The 20,422-nt window shown below is 38.3% G+C and overlaps 1 protein-coding gene across 1 annotated transcript in view; it reads right to left on the reverse strand.

Annotated features, from left to right (window-relative positions):
* Positions 1-20,422, reverse strand: part of PARD3B (par-3 family cell polarity regulator beta) — a 402,476-nt gene that overhangs the window by 117,494 nt on the left and 264,560 nt on the right. The window lies entirely within an intron of this gene.

Consider the following 20,422-nt stretch of genomic DNA (forward strand, 5'->3'; position numbering starts at 1 on the left):
TGCTCTTTGCTTTGGCAGCTTCTATGAAGCCCCCCACAGACCCCTGCAGAACAGGAAGAAAAAAAATCTGATAAAGATTTGTAAGACACTTAATACCTTGTAGTGAAAAAACCTGTCTGACCCCAATCTAACATCAAATAAATGAGGCCTCCAACTGTGACTCTTCGGAGATCACCTGACTTCCTGTAACGAAGTGTGACCTTACCGCCTGCAGCTCCAGGGCAGACCAGCATTTCTGCTCTCCTCCATCCCATACCCTTGGAAGGAGCCATCCACAGCAGCCCCTGAGTTGTCTTCTGGGATGCTGCCCAAGGAGATGGGAGGAAACCCAACCACCCTGTCTCCCTCCACTCCTCTGCTAGCAGCATTGCTGCTACCCTGTGGCAGCTGCAACCTGGTAGAAGAAGCCAGGGCTTCTAGGGCCCTTAACTCTGCAACAGCTGACCACTTTTGAGTACTCCAGGGTCCCTAGAAAACAATCTCAGTGTCAAGGTTAGGTACTCAGAGAAACCAAACTGAGTTTTCAAAAATATCACTAGGGCTTTTCACTGCCTTCCTCATCCCTCCTTGAAATAATTTCAGATGGGTTCAAATTTCTGTATTGTGCCTGGAAATGAGGGCTCTTGAACACAATTCAGTAATAATAAACCGGGCAGCATGTGAGTTTTAAGGCTTTCTCTTTAATTATTTTGGTAGCTCCTTTGTGCTATGGACAGATTTCTACAGGAAAAGCAGTAACCCAAGTTTCCTGGAATTGGTTGCACACATGCTGGGAATACAGTCTGGCTCATACAAAGAAATCTGTAGCATTTCCTATCAAGATATTCCCACTGGAGATCATCACAGAACTCCAGAAATTCAGGTCACGGGGAATCTATTTTTCTGAAAAGGATAAAACACTAGGATTCAAAACAGAAAAAGCATCTTACAAATTTAAGCACAAGGTTGTGACCAGTGGCTAGTGAAAACCTACACAATGTCTGTGAAGAGAATAATTATTACTGGTTGCCACGGTGAAAGGTAGCACCTTTGACTGAAGAGTAACAACTAACTTGGGTTAGCAGAAACCTTGATTGAAACCATTGTATTTTACTCACTCTCTTTGGTTGATCATGCCTAGGGAGACTTCCTTCATTATATAAGCTTGTAGGAGACAAATGGAACAAAAATCTCTAGGATAGTTAGGTCAGAAGACACACACCGCAGTGACACATTTTCCTCTATGAAGCCAGAAATTTCCAGTCCTCAGACGTGACAGATGTATCAAGTTTACTTTTCAAGGAGAAAAAAAAGGTGCTGTTATAGTTCTGGCTAACCTTTGTAAAAGCCCTTAATTCACAGAACAAGTGTGGAATCTTGTTTGGGAAAAGCTGATCTCCCGCTTCATGCCTTGAAGCTACTACATGCCTTAAGTACCCTGACAAGATTTTTGAATCAGACAATAAGGATGAAACAGAGGAAGGGAGTCTGTTGGGGCATCGAGAGGGAAGGCGGGGGGGGGCAGGATAAGAACAGCAGATGGTAACATTTGTTACATTTCACTCTTACAGTCCAAATAAGTCTAAAACCCAAAGCCACTATGCTGCTCCGAAGTAATTAAGCATTTCACTAATGTGAAAAACCTTTCTTTATGACACACATCAGAGTACGTAAGAAAGTTGCCTCTGAATGGCCCCTCCATAAAAACCCACCCTAATCAAATACATTTTGCCAGCCTTATCAAATACAGATGCACAAAGTTAGGGGCTGGAGAACATCTCTGTTAGCAACAAAAATTGGCAGCAAGTCTTGGGTAGATTCAAGTACCTTAAAACAGAATTTAACTCTTCATCATACAAAATCCTAAATAGAATTGGAGGTTCTTCAAAGTCCAAACACACAGAATAATGTTGATCACATCTGTCTTCAATGTATCTTAAATTCAAGCATTTAATCCAGACTAGCACTCTCTAGTACATGAGAAATGAGTATGAAGTACTGAACTTCATGGTGTGGAGAGGGAAATGCAAAAGTTGCAGAGGATCCAGCTATGTTCTCCCCACAAAGGTATGCTCAGCTTCCACAGCTGGCTGTTAAGACCTCGAGAACATTGGTTTTGTAGAGTTACAAGGGCATTCCAAAAACTTATGAGGCACTGCACTTACCTCCACAGTAAGAGAAACCACTCTTTTCTTTGGAAAAGAAAACAATAAACTCAATTTTCTAAAATGCATCACAGGCAAGACTTCATTCTATGTTATCTGTGAAGAATTAAGTACAGATACCCAGAGCACAAAATATAACTCAAAAGTAATGGGCTCTGTGATAAATTAAGACATTCCTTTCATAGATTATAGTGCATTCCTGTCACATTAAGGCATTTTGAGCTAAAAAGCCAACCTAGAGATTGATTGGACTATTTTTTCAATAACTGAAGGGATTATATGCCAACATTTATATTCCAAACAGTTTCCTTAAACCTCATTGAGGATATTTTTCTGAATGTTAAAATGAAATAAAATCAAATTTATGATTAAGCACTGCATTACCAAGTTAAACTTTGGAGCAATGCTATAAAGCGTGAGGAACAGCATGTGTAACTGACTCATGTATTTGAAAAAAAGTAAAAGTTCCACCACTATAAATGGTAATATTCAAAAACTCCTCTGAGTCCCTCTACCTCCCAGCAGTGTTTATTAACATATAATCCATTTTACATACCTATGCAGAAGTTGAAAAACATAACTGGTATTTATAAATTAATAAACACATATTTTTTATTAAAAGTATTACAACACTCCACCCAGAGTTGACTAGCTAAATCTTAGATGCAATTGAAAAAACCACTATAAAAAACTTACTAAATATCTGTTTGCTCTTCAGCCCAGTTCCTAATACTCACTAAGAAATTCAGCTGCCTGACCTCTGCTGCCCAGGTTCCCCAAAAGAATACTTGGGAGAGGCAAGTAAACAACATAAAACAGTGAAGCTAAAGAGATTACCAATTTCTCTCTTATTTCCTGCTGATCATTGCCAGACTATGTTTCTGCCCCAAAGTGCAGGCTTCATTATTAAAGATGGACAGAATACAAGCATATTCAGCGGAGGCCGGCTGTTCAGGAAATAGCTATAATTTGGTAAATAGCATAATAAACACTTGAGCATCCTTGATGCAATGGGTAATGAGCCAGTGCAGTCCTAAGTATGTACATAACAATGTTAAGATTATACTGTATTTCACATTATATATCTACACACACACACATAGATGTCCATATAATATTTCGACTACTATATTTGTTTCCCTTCTCACATACATTTATTACTTTTTCCTCTGTACTCAACCAGTCATTTGTAAAAGAAAGCAACATTTTACTTGCATTCTTTGCTCTTTCTCTTTCATTTCACTCCTAGTATACCTACATAAACCATTGGAAGCTTTTGTTCATCATGGCAACCAAATGCATTACACTCTGAAGCACGAGAGATCCTGGAACTAAATGTAATCTCACAGCAAGTCATCAGCATGTCTATAGCCCATGCAGTGGAAGGCGATTTAAATGCCCAGTCTGTTCTCCTTGCCACCATGGAGAATAATGACAAACCATAACATATCCCATTCATCTAACAGCTGAAAGGGTAATGAATTACAGAGATAGTTCAGCCACTCATTATTAAAAGATTACAACATTAAAAATGAAGTGTTTTTTTTTTTTTAAAGCAAATGATCATGTTTTCATATAATGCAAGTGAAACTATACAGTATTATGGATTCCCAGCTATATTGTAAGAGGCAGCTTGTAACAAAGGCTTCGAATTGAATTAGTCTTAAAGTTAGCATTTCTCTAGCCTGAAACTCAATCCCAGTTCATACTGTTTTACTCAAAATACCAAAATTATCAGTATTTTTATATTATAGTCTCTAGAATTTCTCGCTGTTTTTCTCTGACAGCATTACCCATTTTTAATGAAAATATACGTGCACGTAGCCAGTTTTGGTTAATACCATTCTTGGTCAGGATTTAAAAAAAAAAACTACGACAAAACCAAAAACCCCTCAAAAACCCCCAAACCACCACCACCAAAAATAAAAAGAAAACCACCAACCCCCCCAAGAACAACAACAAAAAACCCACCACAAAAAAAACCCCTGCCCCAAACTAGTCTACACTACTTGGTGCCAACGATGAAATACGTAACTGGAACAAAGTCTCTACGTGACATGCTGGGCTTTTAAGCTATGCAGCCTATGGTTCCAAGAGAAATATCAGTGGCTTCATTTTAGAACAAGCCTGTTAAGTTTTAGCATCAAAAAAAAGTTCTTTATCAAACAAGCATCAAGCAAGCCCTTCCATCCCAGGGATCTGGTTACCCATAGACTTTTCAGGTTAATTCAGTGACAGATGAAATATGTACATAACTGAAACTGCTCAGAATGTACTAGGGGTAAATGCATGTTTCCACAGGAGACTACTCAATCATTTGATGCAGGACACAGCATCATCTAATATAAAGAGACTTTTTAATACAGAACATCTGCAACCTTTCTATCAGCTCCATCTAAATGTCCACCCAGGGTCAATTAAAAAATACCTCCAAAGTTTGATTCATAACTTTTTCATTTTCCCAAATACATTTCTGCTGTTTGCAGGGTAGGAATTGGGAGGTGGCGAGAGGTGGGAGGAGAGTGGAAGGTCTACAAGAAAAATTAGGTTGTCAGAAAATGTCAATAGTCACAGCAAATCTTCTGCAAATGATTTTTGAAAGTCTGTTTCACTTTATGTACAGCTGAACAATAACAAGCATAATGCCAACTTTCATTTTGGAAACAAGCTGTGAAGGGCATCTGTATATGGACACAAACTGTAACCAGTTACAACACAGGAAAATCCTGCATTGGGACCTCTGTGGGGCATTCTTTTTAAGAAAACATATCCTTGGCTGGCATAGGCAGGGGAAACCTGGAAAGCTACTGCTACAGGGCTCAAAGGAAGGGAATGAAAAGGATTGCTTTATCCCTGACTGTATTTCCTTCCTTCATTCATTCATATTATATGGTAGATTTCTTTGCAGTGACTGGGAAAGGCTACTGGAGGGTGGAAGCACTTCTCTCACTGTCCCTTATCCAGCAGGACGGGGCACTGGTCGCTGCTGTCACTGTGAACACAGGGTGGGGCTCGGGGGATACAGAGAGGAGAGCACTACTGAGGAAACCCTTAAATCAGTGTTCTTCTCTTTAAAAAAGACACACAGTGTCAGCCTCACTTTTAACAAAATAAGAGGCATAAAGGAGGGCAACGATATGCCTTGATTTTCACATTTAGTACTCTCTCTCCACTCCTGCAGAGTTGCCATCATTCTTTAATACTCATTTCATCTTATAACCTTTCAGCTGAATCTGCTGAGTGGCCTTCCTATGAGTATGTCTATTAGCCCATGATGTTCGGTTTTACTTTGAGCAGGTTTCTTACTTTCCTCAGAGCACTCTGAATGCCACAGTAAATCCTACCAGAACCTCATGGGCTGCAGCAGGGCTTTGACTGGCCATCACCATCTGTTCCTCACAGCCATGAGTGAGTGCCTTATCAGAAGCTTCTTATTACTACTACAGACATTTTTGGAATCAGGAGTTGATTTCACATGAAAGTTCTTTTTAGCTCTGCTCCATGTTCTAGAAGTGTTACAGGCCAGATTTTTAGAATTAATAACGGCAATGACTATACAAAAGAAGTTACATTTTTCAGTCCCATCATGCACACTTTTTATGATGCTGAACCTTGGGTATGACAATCACTACAGGCCTTTTCCTGAAGTACTATAAAATACCATTTCTCTTTCCAGAAGTTTTCATAAAACTTTAGTTTTTGAAACTTTATGAAGCAAGGAAACAATGGAGGTTACTGGGCGCTTGTTTGGTAAGCAATTTCTCTTTGTTCTTCAGTAATGTCATAAATGGATTTGTAAAAAATGTCAGGTTTTCTTGTATTTTCACAGTAAATATTTTCACAGTAAGTAAAGGATTTTAAATGAAGTGCCTCTTCACATTAATATCCATCTCAGTCCTTATTAAAAGGGTCTAAAAATGAGAAGTGAGAATAAAAATGCATATTTTTAACTGACCCAACCCTTTTCTTTTTCAGAATTAACCAAATAGCAATATTTGAGTTTTGAAACTGTTGTCTGAACACAGGCAAAATGTTATAGGAAAATCTAAAAATTCCCAGGGACAAAAAGCCTGTTTCCTCTCCTACCCAACACTGAGTGCTACACAGTGCAAATAGGACTTTCACAGATCTGCTGCTTCTGGGAATTCTGCCATATATTAAGTAAATAAAATCAGTTTCTCCCATTTTTTTACTCATTTTAACCCTAAACCCCAACAAAGATAATATTCAAAAACCTCCATTTTGTTCTTTTTTTATGCATTACAAAGGTTAAATTCCATCTGTAATTATTCTTGTGAAACACAACTAGAAACAATGGGATTATAAAGATGCAGCTACAAAATTAATTTGGTCTCAGACATCTTTGTGTACCAGTGAGAATAAATGAGTAGCAGAAATACCTCTAAGTTTAGACAGCAGTTTTCAGGACTATCAGTTGAAATACATTTCTGCAGAAAAAAAAATCTGATACTGAGTTATTGAAAGAAACAGAGAACTTCAATATACTGGTTTTAGGTTCCCTATTCAGGGAAAGAAGTGGGTCTTACCAAGTCCAGTTCTCATAGTCTCAAGCTAGGATTTCCCCAGCAAGTCTGAAAAAATATTCATCACTCCAAAGCCCACATGGAACTGGGACTAGAGTTAATTCTCCTACAGCCTTACAACTCAAAGGGAAAAAGCATTATTCACAACTTCATGCTGGCTCATTTCAAGCTCACACCTGTTCAGACCCAGGAACACTCTGGGGGCCTCATCCAGTACAAGACTTCCATGAAGTTCAGCAAGGTTTGACTGCAGAATTTTGCCACAATGTTTGTATTTCTGTGGCTTAAGACCAATCCATATCTCTTTAAAACATCTGTTGTTATTTATTTCAGGAAGACCAACAGGCTGCAGGATGTTATCCACTATCTTGAAATGACTGTTGCTTATTTAAGTTCCCCCAACCCTTCCTTCTGATCACTCTGCTCTGCTTCTCTTGGTATTTCTACTGCATTTTCTGCAATCAGGTCTGATCACTTCTGCAGCTGATCCCTATTCCTTCTGCTTTTGCCATGAAACAGTAAACATTTTTACACTAAATCTCACTGCTGGCCATGCAAAATGCAGTCTGACCACCGGACTTTTTGTGTTGTCATCTAAATGCACAAACGGTATCTGTGCTAAAGCAAGAGGTCATAAAACCTGAGAGCTGCAGTACTTTATCATCTTCCTTTGTTCTATGTTTGAGAAGTGCTACTGTATATTGACTTTATTAAAGTTTTGTTTTTTCAAGAGACCAACACAATTATTACAAGTCCAAGTTCCAAAATGGACAGATACGGAACTGAAACTGCTGTATCAAAGGTCCGTAATGATCTTTCTTTGCTCAGCCAAATGGATTGTCATCTCTGTTGATTCAATGCAACTCCTCTGTGCCATTCAATATAATTGATCACAAGATGCTTTTATAGAGCATTTGGTTATCCTTGAAATTTGGTACCCAGGGGTCCTGGAAAATGCCCACAGCTTGAGCTGTTTTTCAGTGAATACCTTTCTCTGTAGCCAACAGTAGAATTATTCTTTTTCTTATCTTGCTCTTAAAATTCTCCATACACATTCAGAGAAATTCTATTTAAGTCTCACTGTCTCATTCTTGATAGCAACATCCACTTGGTACTTTTAATTAAATCTCATGGCTTCAATTATCTGTATACAGACACTGTATCAATTTAAGTTGCTTTCCAGCTTGGCTTTTTTTCCTCTTCCCTGATGTTTTATTTTGGTTTCACTCTTCTGTTTGGTCAGACTTTGAAACTGGCTCCTTGAGAAAGCTACCAACCACAAATTTTAATTTTTAATTGCTTTTTAAAGCTCATTTTAAGTCAATATTTACAAACAGAGTGAAAACATCATACGTCAGTGCTTGATTTACAAACTTTTCCTTTTTGCTTATAAATCAGCTTAACATTTTATGCAACTAATTTAATTTCATATTTTTATTCCTTCTCTGATCAATACTAAATACGAAATTTCCTCTGACTTATATTACAGATTTCCAGATCAACCTTTATATTGTAGACTTGGTTTAGGTCTGTAGCTGCTCTGCATGGTGGATATTAAACAGAAACCTATACGTTCATAATTTTCCATTTACTTACATGGAAATTTAAGGATGGAACTGGTCTAAACATGGCTGGACAACCTAAAATGTTAGCCCCTGTAGATGAGAATTTCTCTCTACAGAAGTCATTCTCCTGGTTTCAGGCTGACTTGTATTTTCTTAATACAACACGTAAGATTCCTCACAAAGAAATCTGCTTGAGTAAGGAGATCCCAGATTGATCAAGGAGTTTGTTGTTGTCTACCTGGAACACTAGAACTTTCTATGGAGCTTTAATGAGTGTACAAAGTCATTACAATATTACTGCAGTAATTGTGGTATCAAAGCCAACAGACACCAGTGCTATCACAGGCAAACAGCCTCATGAGAGAGAGTGCGTGAACCTTTGACCAGCAAATTTGATCTGTTATAGGCAATTTGTGTCCCCAGGTACGCAGTGAATGGCTGATGTACACAAAATAAACTAAGACTGAGAAAGACAATAAACTGACAGCCAAGATCAACAAATGCTCTTGGTGTCCCATGAAGCCATTAATACAATACTCTGCCAAACATGCTTTTTTCCAGGCGTGGGCTGGTTCAATGTCTTTGAGTGTCTATGTGACCTTGAGAAGATGAGGCAGATACAGTGATGTGACAAGACTATTCTACTGTAAAGAAGCTCCTTTTAGTCTATGTAGCCCCTAAGCATCTCCTTGCTCCCCTTGCCTAAGGTATTTATAGTATGCAAACATGTAAATCCATCACCTTCTCTCCTAATCTTTTGCTGTTCTTTATAATAGAGACAGAAATAGTTTGTCAAAAAAAGAGACACGGCTTTTTACTTGATATTCTGGAAACTAATATGCAATACTTTCAAAGATTTATGTGCTAGCACATGAGTTCCATAAAAATAAAAGAATAAGGTAACAGGTTAAAATAGCAAAGGTAGAAAATTTTGGGTTTCTACATGTGATGAGTAAATTAAACTCACACACACAATCTTCACAAATAACAAACACACTTCCCATAGTTACCTATATATTTTAATTTTAGCTCCACCGTAGCCTTTTATTATGGTGTAAACGTATTGTTTCAATAAAGACCTAGAACAAGGAAGACAGAAGCACATATAATACACCTGTAGTCTATTGCTTTGTTCTGCTGGATTGAGGCCTTAACACTCAAGTAAATCTAACTATTCACTTATTCTGAACCTCAATCCTCACTTTTTTTCCCCTGTTCTAGAGGAACTGGTAACTTTTATTTTCTTTCTTTTTTTTTTTCTTCTTTTTAATCTTCTCTAGTGAAAGATCATTTTGTCTGTGCTCCACTTTCAATTCCATACAAGTGCATGGACAGCAGTTTATGGTATAATGTAAGTTTTCCACAGCTAATCTAGGGCCAGTAGTGATCCTTCTTCCCACTATGACAGGAACATCATCTTTCAATTTCTTTAAACTCTAGCCTAAAACCAAAAAAGATTAAACTCATTTTCTCCAATCTGAATATCCCCACAAGGCAGAGGAAGCTGGTATTTAAACCAGAATAAATGTTAGGGATGAACTAAATAAATATACTGTTATTGGAATAATTTTGTTAGCATATTTTAGACTGCCTAAAATTTGGTGTGTTTCTAATTAGACCACTAGAACACATATTTTGTAAGAGTGCAGCTTCCTTCCTCCCCTCCAAGACTGCCAGAAACATGTAAGTCTTTGTAAAATACTCAAGTATCTCTAAGACACAGATTTTTAATAGTATTTTCCATGCAGGAGATGCAATAACCCAAAATTCGCTTCATTTCAGCATTGGGGACTAAAGCCAGTTATCCACTCAGAATTAGCAAGCTCGCATTGCCAAATCAGTTTTCCCTGCTCACAGGGTACACCAGACTTCACAGGCAAGTCAACAAATTGCGCAGTGCAGAGAGGAGCAGCACCACAGGATTTAGAGGTTCTCGTAGTGGCCTTACAGAACAGTGTCAGCATTCATACCACACATATGTAAATACAACTTCCATTGTGCAATTACTGAAATTAGCAAACGTCTGACACGTAGGAACAGAGCAGCTGACACCACTGCTATAGGCAGAGAGGGTTCAAAGCAAATCTATACCTAGAAATTTCTCTTCTTATCTTCCCAAGCCATTTCAGCCCAGAGCTCCTGGAGCTCTGCCTGATCCTGCCTACAGCACCCTCCACTGCTGCAGATGACTGATGGTTTGGGAAGCAACAAATGACAACCAAGCTAAAATAGCCTAAACAGGAATTAATTACAAAAGAGATGAGGCAGAGGTCTTCAGGGATGAAGAGGTACATTAACCTATTGCAGCACTTACAATCATAATAATCTGCCATTTTAAAGGGAAGAAATATTTGCTAATTTCTTTTTAAGTAACTAAGTCACTCACTCTCTGGTGTATCTATACACACATATAGTCACTAGAATTAATCTGCAGCTGTATTGTGAAAATTTTTTCTCAGAAGCAGTGCAGTTTGGTCTTGTGAAATCTTCAATTGCAGCCTGTATCAAACCAAACAGACCAAAAAAATCAATAATTTAAAAATATGTATTGCTAAGAAGATTAAATGAGTAACATTAAGCTTCCTTGAGAGTCCTTCCTCGCTGTCTGTTAGGGAAGCTGTCTGTTCGGGAGGCTGAACAATCCAAGAGCATGTGAATGAAAACAAACACTTCCAAACACAGAAGAGGATATGGAAAGTGTCTTTGCAGGGGGCTGGGGGTGGACACAAAAAGGAAAGCTAACTTCTTTGAATTGTTTATTTCCTCAATCTAATTTTAATTAAAACCAGAACATTAGGATGTCTGTTATACAGAGCTACTGTAATACAGATTTCCACATCAGAGGATAAAAAGCTAAACTCAAAGATGACAGGGGTAGAATGCACAGTGCCTGACTCATTACACACTAGGTTTCTTTGGTTAGAAGGAAAATAGCAAACAACAATTGTGGCCTTCTGCCCAGAAAATAGCTTTACAATTCTATTTACACATTACTACCAACCAATCTGATGATAATCTGGGGCTAGTCTGGGGCCAGGTATTCACTGCTTTCAAATAAAGGGCAATGAATGGCACAGGCATACAGTTCATTACTTCAAACCCAATACTGGAGTTAAATGCTAAAGAGCCATAGCAGACACTTAGTGGCCCATGTATCTTGTACTAAATATACATACAGAATTTTTAACACACAGAGAGGGACAGGTTTTTTCATGTCAGCATTTGGCTAACATTTTATATTTGCCCCAGTCACTTTCTATTCATTCTTTACTGTTTGTTCTCCAGATATTGAGCAAAATAGAGCAAAAGTGGGAAGTTGCAAGAACAGAAAGGGAAAAAGGAGAAGGCCTCTTCATTTTCACCCCTAAGAATTATTCCAACATCTCTAAAGAGCAAGATCAAATTCTCTCGCATGCACCAGGGCCAAGCCAAGACCCTAGAGATGTCATTTTCACTGAATAAAGGAAGCAAGCAGGGGAAGATTCTTTGAATGTAAATATTTTTGTGAGGGGAGCACTGGATAGCATAATTAACTTCTATGGTAAATGCCAAACCGCATCGTGACCACTGAGAAATCAGAGCAGTTGCTGCTCATGACAAGGCATAGAGTAGAAGCAACCCACACTGAGTGCAGAGCCCAGACTAAGGAACTCTGCTGGGCTTATTACTCAAGACTCTGCATAAGCTGAGTGACAACCAGGACAAGAGAGAGCCCAGGCTGCAGAATAGGGTAGAGAGAGGAGGAGAAAGTAACAAAAGCAGAAACCTGGTGACAAACAAGCGTTGTCCAGGATGAAGGGCTGGAGGTGATAGGAACACCAGTTACCTGCTAAGTTAACAGCTGAATGAGCTGGAACTGCTGGGTAAGGATCAATCCTGCACCTTTGCACTCACATCTGAACCAATGAGGAGAGGTGGAGGTGAATGGGACATGGCCAAATGTGGTGCAGAGCAGGAAGCTGTAAAGAGCTTTTCTCACTGCCGTTGGACAGAGACGGGAAGCAAGAGCTGGGGCAGAAAGAATGTAAAGCCTTACTTCATCATTTATTTAGCCTTGCCAATGCTCATGCACATGGTGGATGTTCTGCAGCAGAGGCAACTCTCAGGGAAGTTGAAAGCTGCATAAAACACTTTCTGCCAGACTTGCTGCAAACGCTGCAGTAGAAGGCAAAGTGCTGCCTTCAAAGGCTGTGAGTGCTCGTGGCTGCTCAAAGCAGGTGACCACAGCAGCCAGGTAATACAGACAGGAGCAGGAAGGGAACAGAGTTGGAGCTGGCAGGGGCAGGTGTGAGCACTCAGAACCAGGACACGGCAGTATGAGCCACAGGAGAATAATAATAATCTGGAAGCAACACGAGTCCAAACAGAAAGGGAAGAAATTTCTGTGTGGTCATGTCTTCAGTGTGCTGTGTAGTAAGTCAGCAAATTTTACACAGTGCCCTGCTGAGTGGATTTAAGGTTCATGAAAAGATGGCATCCCATATAGGGCTTCTGTGAAAGGGGGAAGATGCTGCTAGTCTTCAGGACAACAGAGTAAGGACAAAAAGAGGACTAATCTGCAGAGAAAAAAATAATTTGCCCACATTAAACAAGAATGGGTATGGGGAGGAAAATTAGTTTGAGAAAGTCATATGAAAGCTTACTACTTTTCATTTTCTTAAGAATAAAACTATTTGCCTGCTACACTGTTACAGGAGTAACCAGACTAGTTTTTAAACGCATTTAATTTTTAACAGGTTTAGCTGAACAATGATAATATAAACAGGGAAATGTTGTTATTTTCATTTTTTACAAGCACAGAGGATAACTTTTGTGTAGAAACTAGGGCTCAGAGCAGCTGAGTTAACCAGTGATTCCCAAGAAATCAGTAGCAGAGCAGGCATTTGAAACAAAGCCTCTCTCACAGTATATCTCCTAAACATTTGCCTATCTAATCCTAAACCTAAAACTTTTCCTATCTCCTAAACCATCTCTTCTTCATTTTCTTTCAAAAATACTGTGTGGAAAAAAAGAGGGAAGAAAGAGACAGAGTAGTTCAAGGGGTCAGGTTTTTTCTGAAGCTAGCATACTTCATATGCTCTGAAATTGTGACTACCCCAAAAGGAGCTTTGTTCCTTTTATATGTCAGCAAAACAAAAGGTCAGCCTATTGAAATATTGGTCAGGTCTGACTTTCTTGTATTAATAACAAGTAGAGACACATTTTTTAAAGTAATAGTTAAATAAATGACCGCATGTCTGCAATCATTTCGACTTAAAATGTCAACTGGATTTGAGATGCCATGTGTATTTAATCAATGACTCTGCACTATAATATAAATATTACTTTGGTTTGACTGCGTTGTGTGGCATAGATCATAATTCAGTGAGATGAGTACATTTAATTTTCTCTACAGATGGCTGTTAATGCCAATACCTATTAAACCAGCACCCACCAGCACCCTGTAGTTAAGGAATCTGTCAGGAGTCCCCTTCTGTATCATTTCTCTGATAATTGTTGTCTATCCCCTAACCCCCCTGTCTACCACGGTCATGTTACAAGAACTACTGATTCAGAAAATCAGCAAAACCCTGTTGTTTCTTTTGGTGTCAAGGTAGAACTTATACTCTGCACTGTACTCCTGAGCAAAACATGTATTTATTGGTTAAAGTACAGCACAGGAAGCCTTAATTCTAATTCTTGTGGGCATGACTCTAAACCCTCTAGGACCTTTAACCATAATGCATCTGTATTATCTACAGAAATACCCAATGCACCACAATTTATATAGAAAACATGGAAATTCAAGTTTTATCCTCAGCCAGATTTTAGAGCAAGTAACAGCCAACTCTGGTGAATGACGGATGAACACAGTGCTGCACTGTTCAGTATTCCTCAAGAATACACTTTGCTTTCTAGGACACTTCTCGCAGAACACATTTCTTGGGAGATTAGAGACAGACACTTGGAAGAAATATGCTACCTCCAGAAAACACCTGGAGTTTACTTTTAGCAGTTGTGGCATGCACAGAGGTCAGTATGAAATAGGCAAGTAACCATTTAAGTAGAATTTAATGTATAAAGTTAATCCTCACAGACAGAGCACACTGCTTTTTTTTTTTTTTTTTTTTTTGCTTAGTAATGACTTGAATAATGATATTTCAACTTGAAGTGAACATGCAAGTAGTTCACAAAAAGCATGCTCCTTGCAAACAGTTTGTAATTTCGAGTTCTTTTAAATAGTCAGAGGGAACTTTCTGCTCTGATCTGTTAAGTAAATATAAATCTTGTTATCCAAGTTCAGTAATGAGAGTGAGGGGTCTATTCTTCACTGCACTTGCATACATCTAACGTTAATGAGATTTATGCATGCATATTAAGGGGAGAACAGATGCTTAATTAAACAAATCAGCCTTTAGTAGGCAGTCTGCATGATCATTTTTAGCACAAAACCCCCTTATTTTCTCTGCTTTAGTCTGTCTATGAATGCAGCCAAGGAGGAATTAATATGGTGGAGAAAAAGAAAAAGCCATACATGTAAAATGAAATGTTTGTTTAGTTTTTTTTGCTTAAGATACTTGAAAAATTTGAAGTAGATTAAATTGACTAGATATATCCTCTCTCTCATGTTCTTATGCTCTTTAAAGGAAAGTGGAGTTTTATTTACTAATTTACCTAAATGAAAAGTGGGAATTTTATTATGCAAAAGGAAATCAAGGCCTCTAAGTAACTCATCTGCCTCATTAACTGATGCTGTATTTCAGATACACATGATCCATCTCGGATCATTTCTCAATTGAGGACAAAAAATATCTAAAATAACTTTAGCCTAATTAAAACATAATTTAATCTAGTTGTGGGGATTTTTTTATCTGTCCATGTCCATATTGATTTCCAGCATCATACACAGATAAATACATTAAAAAGTTATATACCCCACCCCTCTCAACAAGTCACATCTTTATTATTTGCTCCTTTGTCATATATTGCTACCTTTTCTTCTACAACACTCAACTTCTAAGGGCAACAGAGTAGAAAAAAAAAAATCTCTCCATAAGTTATCACAGTGCCATACTTAATGGAAGTCAATATCTGTATATTATGCTATCTACTCTGCAATACCATTACAGACTCAACAGTGCTGGTTGTAAAAAGTATCATTCTGAGCACAAGGCCTATAATAGTAGTAATGAAAAAAGGGTCATTTCTGTCTTCCAACTAGAATGAAAAATTAAAATCACTAAGGCACTTAGCTCAAAGGAAAATTGGCAAATTAAAGGGACAAAAAATAAAATATTCATGGCTCATATTGTGAAATGGAAGGTAAATAATTTAAGATGAACTATTATGTGGGAAATCGCACTCTTTCTGAAGAGCAAAAAAGCAAATCTAACTAATACACACATACATATTCCTGCTCCCTGGGCTTGCAGTTATATATATATGTGCACAAATATGCAAGTCATGGTTGATGTACAATAGTGCTGGGGGATAGACATTTTCTCACCTATACTAATTTTTAAAATATTTTCTAGTGAAACAGTCAAGTTGACAAGCACCGCTTTATACGAAGAAGGTTGGTTGTTTTTTTCTTCCTGAGTCCAGCCTAGAGATGAAGACTGAATGAGAGAGTGCTCTCTCACTGCACTCCAGTTCAGCACAACTCTTTACTCTGAGTCACCAATTACATACTTGCTTTTAGATTTTTATACCACAAAAAAATAATTATGACTTCAGCCTCCTGGTCTCTGCCTGGGGGAGCTACCTATTAAAATGCCATTGGTGTGGCTGCAGTCCATTAGCTATCTTACCTTCATATCCATAAAACTGAAAGGGCTGCCTAGAATTTTTACAATCACTATCTGGAAAAGGTAGAGAGAGCCACAGACTTATGTATACTCCAGCACTGTAACAACTGCTATGGGAGTAGGATACACAACTGCACTGCATGGGAGAGGTCACATTTCCCTGGTGATTTAAAGGTTCAGTCTTCTGCCAACTTAATTTAGAAACAAAAAGCCTACCTTTGTTAGAAGAGAATATTTTGATAGTTTTTCAAAGCATGGGAATTCAATAACTATAGACCACAAATTTAAAATCTGGAGTTCATCACCTAACAAACTGAGGAATAATTTTAAAATTTATTTTATTAACCTCTTGGTTAGATCAGTTTTGCATTCTCGGTCATAAGTGGTAATACATTTTGCATTAATGTTCAGCATCAGGGATTTGTAGTACCCTGCACCAAAGGGTTAATTAACCCTTCCAAACAGCCTCCTCACACAGCTTTTGACAGTTCTAAACAATGACACTACACACTACGTTTTTTCAAAGGCACAAATATGCTGTTTCACTATAGCATTTCTCCTGAAAATACTGAATACCTTCAAAAAAAGGTACAGGGAAGCTCATTTGTGGTCCAGCAGCCTTCTAAGACTCACAGTGCCCTGAAAGAATCAGTCAGCTCAACGTGAGAAAAGGGATGAGCCAAGAATCAAATGTGGCATTGTGAAATCCTGCTGCTCCAATGTATCTGCACAGAACTCAGTATTATTTCTGTTCTGAAAAAGATTCAGTGTAGATGCTAGACACTAGCCTTTTCCTGAGACTGAAGTATACATTTAGTCACAGCTCCAGTAATGAAAAGTATTTAATGTAGTCATTTTCTTGATACACAGTATCAATTTAGTGTTCTGTCTGTTGTCTAGTGGTGCGTTATTAGCGAATAATGACAGCACGATGTGCCAGAAAACATCAAAAAGTAAAATATAACTCTCCTTGGCCAATGTTACACAAAACCAGTTAAGAGTCAACTTTTGTTTGTCTTTGGACAGCACATACACACCTTCAGAACTAAGGCAGGCAATATGTGCATCCGAAGCAACCAAGGAAACAAAACACTGTGCAGTCAGCACCACAGTGAAACAGTACTTTGGATTATAGAGACTTTAACCAGTGTCATCTGCGTTTCAAACCTCCAGTACATTAACCTACTTTGCCCAAATGTCACAGTTGTTAATATGCTGCAGCCAAGAGTTTCAGTTAATACTGTGTGAAAAAACAGGACTTTTTAAAAAACAATGATTACAAAAATAAAAGCATGATTTCTTGATGGTCTCCCTGAATCACAGTCACCTAAATAAAGCTTCAATCAAGGAAAAGCTTAGCAGGAAAGCAATCATTCTTCTTTTTGCATGTGTAAAAAAAGACCAGGAACTACAAGTAAATAGCAGCTGAGCAACAGATGAGGCACTAAGTGAAATCTGTTAGCAACTGCTAACAGCTTTGCTATTTTCTGTTGTTAAATTAAAAAAAAAAAAGGCAAAAAACCAATGCAGTAGCAATTCCAATATGTTCAAAAATCTCAGATGCAAAAGACTAAAGCTCAACAATTCTTGTACTACAGCTGAATACTTGGATTTGGTTTTAATACCTTGAAATGCTTTGTTATTGATTATAAAGCAGAAACCAGCCAATGCACATGGCCATTATCAAGGCAAAACTTGTTACAGCTGTAAGTGCGACCCAGCAAGCATAGCACAAAAATCCCACTGTAGACAAGTAGGACATTTCCAGCAGCTGTTTCAGCCTCAAATTCTACTTTCTTTTGTCCTTTACACCTGACCCCACATCATTCACCAGAAAACACATGTGTCTTAACTAGCGCTGAGCTTTCTGGCAAAATCTCTCTTTTTCATTGTCCTTCTGGTCCTGGAGCTTTTGCCACAGATGCTCAATTCCTACTTATCTCAAGCCAATTTTGACATGGGTTCAGCAAGTCTGTTTTTCTGTTTGGATGCATCTCACAGCACAGCAGAACCATGCAGGCACAGCTGAAATAGCTCTGAACAAAGCTGCCCACGAAGTACAAACAGTAGGAACATAGCAGAGCAGGGGTTCCAGCTCCCAGTAGGATCAGTCACATGGCTGCAGTCACCAGACAAGATGAAAAAATTCATGACATCGCCTGGTCCCAGGAATATAATTCCTCTTCTCACTCCTGACACTTGCTTTCATAACTTCTTTTCCCTTGGCTTTATCTCTCCTGTCAGTCTAACAAGGGCTCTATTTCTTGCTCCTCCTTTTGGTGGTCTAACTCATGGGGGATTCACGGCAAAATCACCACTGTACTTACAAAAGGCACAGATTTCCTTCTCCATTAAGCTTTCTACTCCACTACAATGTTTACATTTCTAATGCCCTCTATGTGGCAGGTTTCCTTTCCAATTTAAATTCATCATGTGAAAAACTGGGCTCATCTCAGTTTCTAAATACTTCTCTCTACTTCTTTCTCTTAAGATACCAAGAATTAGTAGCCACCTTGCCTGCTGCAGAAGCTCACAACTTTTGTCATCTTAAACTTCTCTCTTTCCTTCCACAGATGTTCTACCAATAAAACATGCCAGTTTCATTCCCACAACGTCATAAAAAATCTGGATGCTTCTTTCCTCCCGTGTTGCTAAAATACTTATCATTCAAACCTCCTCCCCATCCCTCCTGACACTTCTCACCCTTCACATCAGTACAAGATTCCAGTTTGAAAAAATACCTTTTGAATCTAATATTTAGTTGGTATTTGACCTGTTCTAAATTCCACTATTAGTTCCCTATTATTTCTTTTAAAAACATTCAGATCAATTGGTTTTGTTCTTCATGTCTCATGCAGCAGTTTCTGTCTGAAAAAATGCCAGCCTGGATTTGCTCACCTTGCCCAGGACCTATGGTCCCAAATTCCTTTGTAAACTCACACTGGTTGCTCTTGTTCAATCTCTACTTTACAGGTCTGTACCTTTCTTTCCCTTCTATGATGGCTAGGATTCCCTAGGACTCTCACCTTTTCAGGAAGGAATTTTCTTTCAAGTTCTATAAATTCTGGAAAAAATACTGACAAGGATGCAGGACCTCTAAAAATCTCCCAGCTGAGCTGTTAGTTCGTACCTACTCCCCCTTCTCTGTTTATTATAATGTGTAACTTCCATCTTTGCTGTTTTGTAGAGATTTTCAATGGTGTGGGATAGAAATTCCCATTCTGTGCTGCCATACAGATAAATATTATTAATAATTACTGTCAGCTGGGAAGACTATCAATCTAAACCAAAGACAAGCTTATGGAAAGAGCAGATGTATAAACCTCTATATTACCAAAACGTGAAATATATTCTGAAAAAGGGAATCACTACAAATGGTAACCTACTGTTTCCAGGTTTGCATATTGACCATTATCAGTGTCAATAACAGTGTTTCTGTCAACTAAAATAGATTGTTTTGGATTCTGATGTCATCCCATGTTCTTTCTGGCTCAGATATCATACCCCTCCTGTGAGACTTTACAATTCAAACTTTGAATCTGCTATGTATCTTTGATATGTGAAACAGTACTTATCCTTTCGTCACACATCTGTGCCACTCCCCTCCTCTTTCCTACTCATGCCGAAGAGCTAAAAAGAATGAAAATAGATATAAAGCTTAAGATAGAGTTTTTGATGTCACCTTCCTAATTATTCTGTTTTTGACTACTGTTCCATGTTAAGGCCCATTTCTTTAAACAGTAGGAACACAAAGGCACATGCAATGCACGGATGTGTGTACACACCTCCTCCGTTCCTGAGGAGCCCCATTTGAAAGCAGACTTGTATAGTCAGGCACCTTCATCTTATGAACACTAACAACTGTTGAAATCATGCAAATCTGGCACACAGGCATGCCTGAATACTTTTTACAATGTCTGCACAGTGTTCAAAAGTTGATAGAACAATTGCTGATACATGGGAGAAAGTCAGCAAAAACCTTCCATGTTAATATAACACAAGTAATTTTACTTTAGACGACATAACAACAGAAAGTTGGCAGAAAGGCAAGTTCATACATTATACGTCCTAATGAAGATCATAATCAGTGAATGATCTTGCAGCTGAATTTCTTAGATTACTAGTTAAATGTATCCTTGTCTAAGCAATGATTGTGGCTTTCATATATGTCTTGTCTACAATACAGCATGACAAGAAACACCAATAGCCTCCTAAAGCTAATGTTAAGTGTTCAGTGGCATAAGTAACCACATGGTCCTTCAGTTTAATCTCCTCCAGGTGACCAAAAAATTTCATCACATACCCTGTATCAAATGCCAAGATCTACTTAAACAGAAACACTTAAATCCTCAATAGACAGAACAGATACCAGAAGGAAGGGT

The sequence above is a fragment of the Corvus moneduloides genome, chromosome 7, assembly GCF_009650955.1.
Source record: "Corvus moneduloides isolate bCorMon1 chromosome 7, bCorMon1.pri, whole genome shotgun sequence".
NCBI classification, from domain to species: domain Eukaryota; kingdom Metazoa; phylum Chordata; class Aves; order Passeriformes; family Corvidae; genus Corvus; species Corvus moneduloides.